We start from the raw sequence: 11,933 nt of genomic DNA, 5'->3' as shown, positions 1-11,933 counted from the left end.
ACACATTAATTTTTGTTTTTCTTGCAATTTCAGTCTTATTTATAAATTTGCTGTTTATTTCATAGTACAGGTTCATCGTTTTTTGAATTCTATTGTTAATATCTGTTTCCTATCTTCCATTATCTTCTAATTCTACTCCCAAGTATTGGAATGTTCGTCCTTGTTCTATATTTACTTCTTCTATTTTTATATTTACCTTTTCTTCTACTTCATTTTCTCCTATCACCATAACTTTTGTTTTATGTTTATTAATTGTCATTCCATAAAAAAGGTGGTGATCAACTTTTTGCAGCAATCCATAAACTAATAGTACTTTTATGGCAGAATGAATGGGTACCAGAAGAGTGGCTGAAGGGAATAATATGTCCATTGCATAAAAAGGGTGATCAACTGGAGTGTAAGAACTATAGAGGCATTACTTTGTTAGCATCTGCGTATAAAATCTTCGGCAATGTATTATTTGAAAGACTTAAACATTTTACAAAGGATATTGTTGGTCAATATCAATGCGGATTTACTGCTGAAAAGTCAACTACACATCAAATTCAAGCACATAGGCAGATTCTAGAAAAGTCACTAGAATATAACATAGAAACACACCATCTCTTCATTGACTTCAAAGCAGCCTATGACAGTGTGAAAAGAACTGCATTATATAATGCAATGATAGACTTTGGGATCCCACCTAAGTTAGTTAAGTTGACCCAACTAACAATAAAAAACGTAAGCTCATGCGTTAAAATTGAAGGAGAAAACTCTGCGTTCTTTGACATTAATATTGGTCTAAGACAGGGGGACGCGTTGGCGTGTCTGCTCTTTAATATTGCCTTGGAAAAGACAATCAGACAATTAAATATTAGAATGAATGGAATTATTTTTAATAGATCGACGCAAATTCTCGCATTCGCTGACGATATAGTTATAGTGGGCAGAAGTATGAGACATGGTGCAGTGTTTTACCAGGCTTGCGGATGCAGCAAGTGAATTAGGACTTGTGGTAAACAAGGAAAAAACCAAATATATGTTGGTTTCTAAAAACCCTCGAAATATCCAAAAAAGAATTCAAATTAACAACTATACCTTTGAGCAAGTCAAAGAATTTACATATCTTGGATCGCTAGTAAACGCAACAAACACGACAAGCGACGAAATAAAAAGACGCATAGCAATAGCAAACAGAACTGTTCACGGCCTCCAGAAACATTTAAAAAATAAAAATATAAAACGTGCACTAAAGCTTAATATATATAGGACCTTAATAAGACCAGTTTTGATATATGGGGCTGAAACGTGGATCTTATCTCAAAATGATAAAAGACTTCTTGGTATTTTTGACAGAAAAATTCTTAGAAAGATTTTTGGGGCAGTAAATGAAAATGGGCTATGGCCTCGAAGATAGAACTATATCAGTTATACACCGATCCAGATATTGTGAAATTCGTTAAAGTGCAGAGACTTACATGGGCTGGACACATTGCTAGGATATCAGATCACGAATACACCAAGAGATTAACATTTTCAAAACCAGCGGGCACAAGAAGCAGAGGACGATCACGAATGAGATGGATTGATGATGTGGAAGAAGACCTACAGATTCTAGGGGTTAGAAGATGGAGGGAAGTTGCCAGAAATTGACAGGAGTGGCGACTTCTTTGTGAGCAGGCCAAGATCCACAACGGATTGTCGAGCCACTTATGATGATGAATTGTCATTCCATATTTTTTAAGTATTTCATTCCATATTTCTATATTTCTTTGTAGTTGTTTCACATTTTCGGCCCACAATTTCTATAGCCCACATGCATTTTTTTTTACTTTTAAATTACGTTCCTTAACTCGTTTGTAGTAAATAGTTTTCATGTTCTGTTTTGACTGATGACATAGTTGATATTGCTGTTTTAAATGTTATTAATTACCCTTATCATTTTGTTACTAATAATTTTCTTTTCTAATATTTCCCATAATTTATGTCTTGGTACTTTGGTACCATGTACCGTGTCAAAAGTCTTTTCAAGGTCTATATACGCCAGATACATCTTTTTTCCAGTTGCTGATATTTTTCTATTATTTGTTTGATGGTAATTATAAAATATGATCATGGGTGCTTCTGCCTTTTCTGAATCCGCTTTGTGATTCCCTAAGTGTGCTGTCAAATTTTTTTCGGATATTTTTTGTTTAATGTTTTTTCGTTTATTTTCATAGTAGTACTTAAGAGTGCTCTTATTATTATGATAAATATTATGAAGCATAAAACTGTAAATATATTATTTCTAATTCTATTCTATTCTAGTAATTTCGCCGCTCAGTTGAAAGACCTGTTTGCCAACCTGAATTCTGATGGTTCAGCCACAATTCGAAATTTCCAGAAGCAGGCCGAACAAAACCAGTACGAGTGACCTTCTCGTCTCTTCGAAAGGGAATCGCCGCAATTCTCGAATAACGGCATTTTATATTTAAAGAGGGAACTTTGCTGAGAACAGTTAGTCGAAAATAAATTGTATCGAATAAGTTGTATAATAAATTAATATAAATTATTGTGTTTTTAGTGAATTAGAATAAGTGTAGAAGACTGTAATAAATTAGAATAAGTGGAAATAAAGATTAAGTAAACTAAGTGTTTGTTTACTTTTGAAAATTTTAATAATAAATAAAGACAATAAATTAGATTTAATAAAAATACAACATTATTATATTTTTTTCATTTCTGCAATAGCTTCTTGCAGCTCATTTATGGTTATTGAATGTACATTATCATCTTCTATTCTTTGGTTCAATATGTTGTTTTCTTTTTCGTAACAGTATGTTTGTAGCATTTCTTGAAACGTCTCAACTGCGACGTATACGCATGTCTGGTTGATTACGAGAAAGCGTTTGATCGAGTACAGCACGCCAAGATGATGCAAATACTAAAAGAAACAGGAATTAACAACCAAGATCTAAAAATAATTAGAAGTCTCTACTGGAATCAGACAGCAAATCTCAGAGTTGAAGGTGAACACACTGACTATGTGAAAATCATGCGTGGAGTGAGGCAAGGCTGTATTTTATCTCCTCTAATCTTCAATCTGTACTCTGAAAGAATATTTATCGAAGCTTTGCACGAAACTGAAAAAGGTATTCTACTAAATGATTGCCGGCTAAACAACATCAGATATGCAGATGACACCATAGTATTTGCGGACAACTTAGAAGACCTACAAGTTCTTATGAACAAAATCACGTATTACAGTCAACAATATGGACTCAATATAAACGTTAAGAAGACAAAGCTTATGATAATTAGCAAGAAAAGAATAACAAAAGGTCAACTCTACGTCAACCAATCCCTTGTATAAGGAGTGACGCACTACAACTACCTCGGCACCATAATAAATGAAGAATGGACCAACAACCAGGAGATTAGAGCACGCATCGGAAAAGCTAGATCCACCTTCAATCGGATGGGGGCCTTCTTCAAGAGTCACAACCTCTCTCTTGATACAAAAGTAAGAATGCTGAGATGCTACGTCTTCTCTGTCCTTTTTTATGGTGTTGAATCGTGGACCTTGAACGAAGATATGTGCAGAAAACTGGAAGCATTTGAGATGTGGCTATATCGGATGAGGAGTTCCTCAGAAAAATGAATAAGAATCGAGAAGTACTGACCATCATATCTCGAAAGTTATAGTTCTTCGGACATATTATGCGAAATGAATCCAGATATACTCTCCTTCAAGCCATCCTGCAAGGAAAAATATTTGGAAAACGAGGTCCAGGAAGAAGAAGAACATCTTGGTTAAAGAACCTCAGAATCTAGTTCAATACAACATCTGTGCAGCTTTTCCGCGCTGCTGCAGATAAGATAAAGATTGCCATGATGATCGCCAACATTCGTAACGGATAGGCACATCAAGAAGAAGAATTTCTTGAAAATATTCTCTCCATCTGTTCATGATTTCATTTTCTTCTACGAGAAGTTCGCCAGTTTTATTCGTTATGTTTTTTATATCATGGATTTTTTCTTTTCTCATTGATTTTAAAAAACTCTATAGAACATTTATATATTTTTTCCAAATTTAATCCATTTGTCTTTTTTTGCTTCTGTAACACATTCGTTTACTAATCTTTTATATTTTTTATAGTCTTCATAGCTTTCTGGTGTTTTATTTTGTAAGTATATTTTCCAAGCAGTTCGTTCTACCATACAGTTTACTTTTTTTTTATTGTTCTTCTTACTTGTTCCACATATTTCTGTCACTGTCTTTATTATAACCTCTTTGAAGTAGTTCCATAGTTGTTCTAAGTTTCGATCTGGTACTTCTCAGTAATTTCTTTATCTCTTAATTTATATGACCTAATAGTTTCATATTCTGGTTTTTTTTCTAGCGTTGTAATTTTATTATTATCTGACTTATTTTGTTTTTATTGTTCTGAAGCTATTTTCTTACGGCATGTTAGATTAATTACTATTTAAATGGGAATAAGCCACAATTAAAGGTTAAAGTACTTTTATTGACGTTTCAATTTCCACTTCGGAAATCGTTCTCAAAATACAAACACTAATGTTTGTATTTTGAGAACGATTTCTGAAGTGGAAATTGAAACGTCAATAAACGTACTTTAACCTTTAATTGTGGCTTATTCCCATTTAAATAGTAATTTATTTTGTTTTACTTTCATTACTAATAGATAGTGGTCACTTTCTATTTCTGTACCCCTTCTAACTTTTGTGTCTATTACGTTTTTCCTGTTATTTTTTTTCTCTAACACGTAATCAATTACCGATTTCTCTTTTCTACTTCTAACTTCTCTTGAGTACTTGTGGATATTTTTATGTTCAAAAAATGTATTAGTTATTACTACATTGTGCAACATACAGAAGTATAGCATTTTTATGCCATAATTGTTTCGTGCTGTTTCTCCATATTTTCCTAATACCTCTTTATATTCCTGGTTATTTGCGCCTATTCTGCTATTAAAGTGACCTACTAAATATATATTTCCTTTTGCTTGTTCTGTGACGAATGCTATTATCTGTACATAAACAATGTAATTCTTTGTTTCAAATAAATTTCTTAGTTTTTAGTTCAATAAATTTTGAATACTGGCTTCTGATGAAGCTGGTGTTTAGCTAAACATGATTTTATGTTCATATACTTTGTAAAAAAGTTCAAAATAAATTAGATCATTCTTCTTACTCGAATATATTTTATTACAGCAGTTTTTGCTTTAAGTTATAAAGAATAAATTTATATACACAAAAGAGCTGCAGTTGAGCTATATACTATCTCAATCACACTCCCTATTCTGTGCGCCCTACAGACATATACATGGAAGGCGGCAAGGGAGTTTATCATTACAATTCTATATATAAAAATAAAAATATATATAAGCTATATTAAAAGACCATGTGGGATCTGGAATATAGTAAGCACATCATATAGTTAACTGACACTATAATGCCAAGTTCTACGTGGATAAGAAATACATACGCCACATTCTATGCCAATAAGGAAAAAGTAAAAAATGCAGATAAAATTTAGAAAAATAAATTTATTTCAGTGTATTTTATCATCTAAAATGCAATTAAAGTTGCTTCTCTCCTCCACTGTAGAGGCGAGATGGACCACTAGCAGTAGGAGAGATGGACCAAGCTAAACCTTTTTCTTTTTAATAGCAAGAGACTTTCCGCACTTGTTACAGAGATTAGCGAAGTCAGTACAAGTTTCATGTGCCCAGCGCTTACAAAAATACATATTAACGAGTCATCTTTTTTACACGTTAGGCGATAGTTGCACCCAACACTCATTTTTAACATCACTCATGTTTTCATAACCACTCGTATCGTGTAGAGTAACATCTTCAGATAGTGACGATTCGCTTGGCATTCTTTTACTTTTGTTTTTTATACGTGTTGAGCTTTTTTGATCAGACCATCCTTCTTCATTTTAATAAAGTCTTCAGCAGTAATCTCTCCAGTTATTTTTTTATGAACTCCCCTCTTCAAAACTCCCATCAAAAGCCTTTTAGAGAGTTATATCTTCATCAGTAATTGACGACTTGTTTGGGCTACCATGCAAGATTATTTTATGGTTAATTCCAGAGGGACCTGGTTGAGGAGATTCTGATATAACTGGAAAATTCATTGTTTCTGTTTCGGATGGGGTGTGTGTCAAAATGCATATTATGGGATTATCGGTGCATTAGACGGATAAGTTTACCAAACTAAAGACGTTTTAGATCTGTGTTTGTGTTATTCTGTACCATAAAACGGCATTCAGCATAAAAATTGCTTTAAAGTGACTTAAAAAAAGAACGATCCAGAGGCTGCAGGTAATGTGTGAAAGACGATAAACAAAATAAAATTATTTCGTTTTTGTCTGCAAATTCTAGTAGATATAGTACTGGGCTCTCTTATTGGGCATAATCCTAAAATAAAACATCCTGGTCCAACTCTTCTCCTCGTAAGTGGTACATCGATCCTCAAAAATAGATGGTCCTGCTCGTATTGTCTAAAATAAGTAGACTACAGCAGTAGTTGTTACTCTATAATACACATTTTAAATATAGTTGAATATTAAACTAACAAATAATCAGTCTAACTTACCAGTTTTTTTTATAAAAATTGAAATTTTGAAAAATTTAAATAAAATGATCAGACGGGCAGTTTCAATTTTCGCAAGTATGCAACAGTGCGTTACATTTCTGTGCTTTGTGCCCTCCAAATTGCTTTGGCAGGACCCTGGACTACCTGGCCTGTCGGCTATACGTCCGTTAACGAAACCTCTGCCCCTACGAGTCCGACACCAAAGTGAAGGTGCCACGCCACGTATGCAAAAATAAACGTTTCGTTGGGCTCCACCTTCCCTGTAGTACCTGTGTTGCGAGTACCTCACCTACCCGTTATCCCGCCCCCGGGCGGATAGGTTTGGCAGGCGGAGGTATTTCCACCTCGCACGTAGACAGGTCGCCGCCGAGGATCTCTCCTCTACCACTCTTGGATCTCCGGCGGGTACGTGCCGGGGTACCACACCACGCCTGGCACAAGGCCAGGAGAGGTATGTACGGGCCCAGCTCGTTCAACCTCGCCAGGCTCTTTTGGAATGAGAGTAGAGTGGTCCCACGAGAGTCTCGTCTCGGATACTAGGAATGTAGACCGGTGACCGTGTCGCCTAAGCGATCGTGTGCGTTTCTACCAACCCGACACCTCAAGCGACGGTTCTACACCTCTCGACTTCTACTAATTAGTCGCCTTTTACGACAGGCGGGGCTTTCTGACCCCGGCCGTATTCTTATCTCCGCGAGCCGGACGGAGAACAGTGCGTTACAATTGGCGTCTCTTAAGCAACTAAAAACACTAACGGTAAAAGATACAACAGAGTCAATAGAGTAGGATAGACTGTTGCCAAGCGTGGCCAGGTATATTTAGAGGACCGACTATCCTACTGGTCCATCTCTCCTTCCTCTACCATATATGCTTCTTTCTGGCTTTGAGTAGAACACAAGTAACTTCATTACTTGTGTTCTACCATATGAATATATTACATTGCTATCTTATGTTTTAGTGTTATATTTTATCTTATGTATATTTTCTCCACTTATATTATGGATATGACAGATTACAGTTGCCTCTGTATTAGCCTGAACTGCATTGGTCGTTACTTGTCATAAGAAGTTTTATGCTTAGACTCCACTTTGGAATTATGTTATTCTAATTCTAGTGTTTATATAAGTTGAACTAAAACATTATTAGAGCAGGAATTGGAATATTCCATGGACGAACTTAAAGGTATTAAGCTGATTAGATAAAAATAGAATATTGAGATTGTTTGGATCTAGATGGAGTAAAGTTGACAGTAATTTAAATGACAAAATAATGGATCAAAAATATATATCTATTATTGGTATTGCCAATGATAAAATATTAGTATACGTAGAAGATATCAAAAGATGTTAAATACTTTGAGTTTTTTCCAAGACTCAGGTTTTCGCTGAGTCTGTTCTCCACTGGATATACTGGAGTAATTTGGCTTAATTGTGATCTTTAACTAAGTATAAAACAAATCCTCGAAACTTCGTCAGATCTGCCATATATAAGCTCTTCACTAACACCCGATATATCTGTCATTTGGCACTCTAGCATATCTCGAGCTCTTCAATTAAGGCGAGATCAAACTACCCCATAGCAACAAGCAGTTCTACAAAAGTTACCTTACTGTGCTGAAGGTAGGACCCTGATTTTATTCATTTAGAACTATTGGAAGACCACGCGACCTCTTCCTCAGTACGCAACTGAGGTCAGCTGTATGTCGTTCCCTCTACATTGTTAATTGTGAACTCAGAATAGTGACTCATTACTATCAGTGATCATCTCTATTATGGTTTTCCTTTAAAATTTTCAAGTATGGTTTAATATAAAATATTGCTATCTTAAATTTAATTCAAAATTTGTTTTTATATGTAAATATCAAAAATGTTTGTTATTGGTCATCGTCTATCATCCTTTTAAATCACTTGCGACGACGCTACTGAAGAAACGACACAATACGTCGGCCTCTAGACGTAGCAGGCGCTTATCTATGGTCCCAGAGGAGTCTCTGGATTTCCTCGTGTGTACTCTGAGCTGCATATCGGGCTGCGCCAGGGTTGAGTCCCCGTGCCCCTTTCTCGTTGGGGCACGATACCATCTGTGTTAACGGCCGATCGACGTTGCTGATACAGCTTTAATACCGATTTGATTTATATTGTTGCTGCTTGCCTTGTGTATGTCGATGTGCATGGTGGATATATTTGTGTCGTTTGACGATCGGGGGAAGAATATTTAAATGTATTTAATGACTTTTGTTTTCCAGACAAAATGATGGTCACGTAGATAAAAGAATTAAGTCAGAATAAGTGTACTCTATTGGATAAAATTGAGATATTTATCTTAGTTAAATAATATATCAATTGAACTTTCTGATTAAATATAAACATTGATAGACTCAGATACATGGATAACCAACAGGTACATATATGATTTTTATATTTCAGATTAGTAGTTAGTTTCATTTTACAGTCAATGAAAAATAATAAAAAAAAATAAAAGCTGGTTATACTTCTCCAACGATTTTTAAACGCCTTTAAAAACATATAGTAACTTTAATGAATCAGTTCTGTGTTATAGGGAATATGCGAAGTAAGGAGTGTGACTGCTAACTCAAAGATGATATTGAATGTAGTAAAGAAGGATTACCTATCCAGAAGTTACAGATTATTAAGTCTACAGCGAATATCAAATAATCACAACATAGATGAGATACATTCAAAAAAAGCTCGAAACAAAGCAAAAAGGATTTTAAAACATTTGCGCACAAAATGATGTAAGGAATTTTAGAGCTGGGTGAATGTAGAAAAGAGAAAATCCAGGTGCAAATAGTTTCACCTTGCAAACCGGCGCTCAGATGTTTTAAAGGACACAACGGCGAGCTTTGGGACGTGGGTCTATAGATTTAGTATGGGGTATATTTGGATAAAGATAAATGGATTGAAACGTATCAATAGAAATAGAAAAATTTTGTTTAAAAAGAAAGGGAAAAATAAATGGCGCCATCTTGTACTTTTTCGAAAGACATGAAAACTCGACACTTGAAATATGAAATATGAAAAGAATGGTTTAACTCGGTATCTTGTTCTGTTGCTCTCAGGCAAAATCATCTTTATAAGCACCCAGTCAATTTCTACTATATAATATCTGCTATGTGACAATGATAACTGTAAGCAACAAGTCGTGTTAGTTATATAAAACTAGTGGCGACATCTAACATTCAACGAAGATATTTGAAAAAAAAATTGTGTACGTAGGATATCAGCAGAGGTCTACGCGTATGTGGGGGTGTCATAATTTTTATTACCGAACGTTTGTTAAGAGCATTCTGAGAATAGTTTTTTACTTAGTATATAAACAAAAGATGTTTTAGTGTAATTCTTTGCTATTTTTTGCTGTGTAAGGTAAGTAATCATAATATTTTATTGAATAAAAATTATATAGTTCTCAGGCAACATTGTCAGTTTTGTAAATGAGTTTTTTTTTCAGTGTAAGATTTTACTATAGAAAATTAAAGTGAATTATTAACTACCTCCTTTTATGGAAAAAAGACAAAAATGTCATCTATTGTTCCTGTCAACCCTAATCTCTCCGATTTGTCTGACACGGTGGAGTATGATGAAGAAATGGAAAACATCAATATAAATAAAATTGCCGCAGACTCTGATGAAAATGATGAACCTCATAATCATCAACTGCTAACTGAAGAAGAGAAAAATTAAACAAATGAAGACAACGAGTAAAAAGAACCGTCAAGAAAACAAAAAAAAATTACTGGAGTGAGTCTATTATAACTGGTCTTAAAGTGACATAAAAACTATTCTGTTCGAACATCCACCTATATATAGCAAATAATACTGTAGAAGTAGCCTTGCCTCTTGAGTACTTTACGAGGTTTTTTTCACTAAATCTAATAAAGGATATTGTATACCAGGCGAATTTTTACAGTGCGCAAAAACTGAGGTTTTTTGCGTACAGCACAAACACTTCCAAAATAATAGACTTTGATTTTTATGGAGGCAATACAGCTGCCAGCAATAAAATATTAATGGGCCACTTCTTTAAGAAATCCTCTTGTTGTTGATATTACGTCCCTAAAAAAATTTCAAAAACTTAGAACACTGATGCATTTCAATGATAATTTAGAAGTGACTTCAGAATCAAAAGACCGCTATTCAAAAATTTGTCCCCTTTTAGATCAAGTTTCCACACATTGTTGTAAGTATCAGTTCGAAAACCAATATTTCATACATGAGGCTATGGATGAATACAAAGTAAAATACAGCGGCAATTTAGGGCAATACATACAAAATCAGCCTCATAAATAAGGTTACAAGGTTTTTTGTAAGAGCAGGTGTTTCAGGATATATTGCCGATTTCATTCCTTACCGAGGAGCTTTGACGTTTTCACAACTACAGGGAACTACTAATCAGATTTCTGACGAAGACTAATCCTTGGATGTCGGTGCATCTTCAGTTATTGCACTATGAAAAACATTGGATGCCTCCCAGAATTCAATGATTTTTTGTGACAATTGGTTTTCCAGTTTGAGATTATTTCACTACTTGAAGCAAAAGTATAATATCCTTAGCTTGGGTACTATTCGCTCAAATAGAACAGCAGGTTGTATCTTGGATAATGATAAGGTTTTGCTAAAACGTGAAGTGGTTCCCATGTTTATAAATCTGATGAACAAAAGAATATTATAGTTGTCAAATGGGCAGATAACAAATGTGTACTTCTGGCTAGTACTGGTTATGGGATTCAGAGCCAGTCATAATTTAAAGTACATAAATGAAAAGTAAATGTGTGTTAATACAATAAACACATGAGTGTAGTGGATAAAGCTAACTCTTTTTTGGGTCCAAGTCGTAGTAAAAGCTGGTATTTTTCAATAGTTACCGGACTCTTAGATGTCTGTATTATAAAGGCATGTATATTATATCAAAATGACAGTTAAGCAAATCATCTAAATTTTATGCCTCTCAATAAGTTTAGCATGGAACTAGCTAGGTCTTTGTCTATTACTGTAAAGAACAAAGTAAAACTAGACCATCCATCAAGTACGGAAAATACAGATAAGATAATTCGCCATCCTCTTGCTGTAAGACCTGATGGTGTTACCAGAACAGATGACTTGGTCACTGGCCACTTTATACTGCTAACGAAAGATGTAGATTTTGTAAAACTGGCTGTACGAATGTATTCAAATGTGCAGTGTGAAACATGTACGGCTTTATTTTATACCAAACAAAAATTGTTTTTATCATTCCACCGTTAGAATTAAGCCTATCTTTATAATTATTTAGTCTTAGGCACTGTAGAAGTAAAAGTTTTTTTACTAAATTAATAAAATATCTTTTACTTA

The sequence above is a fragment of the Diabrotica undecimpunctata genome, chromosome 2 (assembly GCF_040954645.1).
Source record: "Diabrotica undecimpunctata isolate CICGRU chromosome 2, icDiaUnde3, whole genome shotgun sequence".
Lineage (NCBI taxonomy): Eukaryota > Metazoa > Arthropoda > Insecta > Coleoptera > Chrysomelidae > Diabrotica > Diabrotica undecimpunctata.
Note: the sequence above shows the minus strand (reverse complement) of the source record.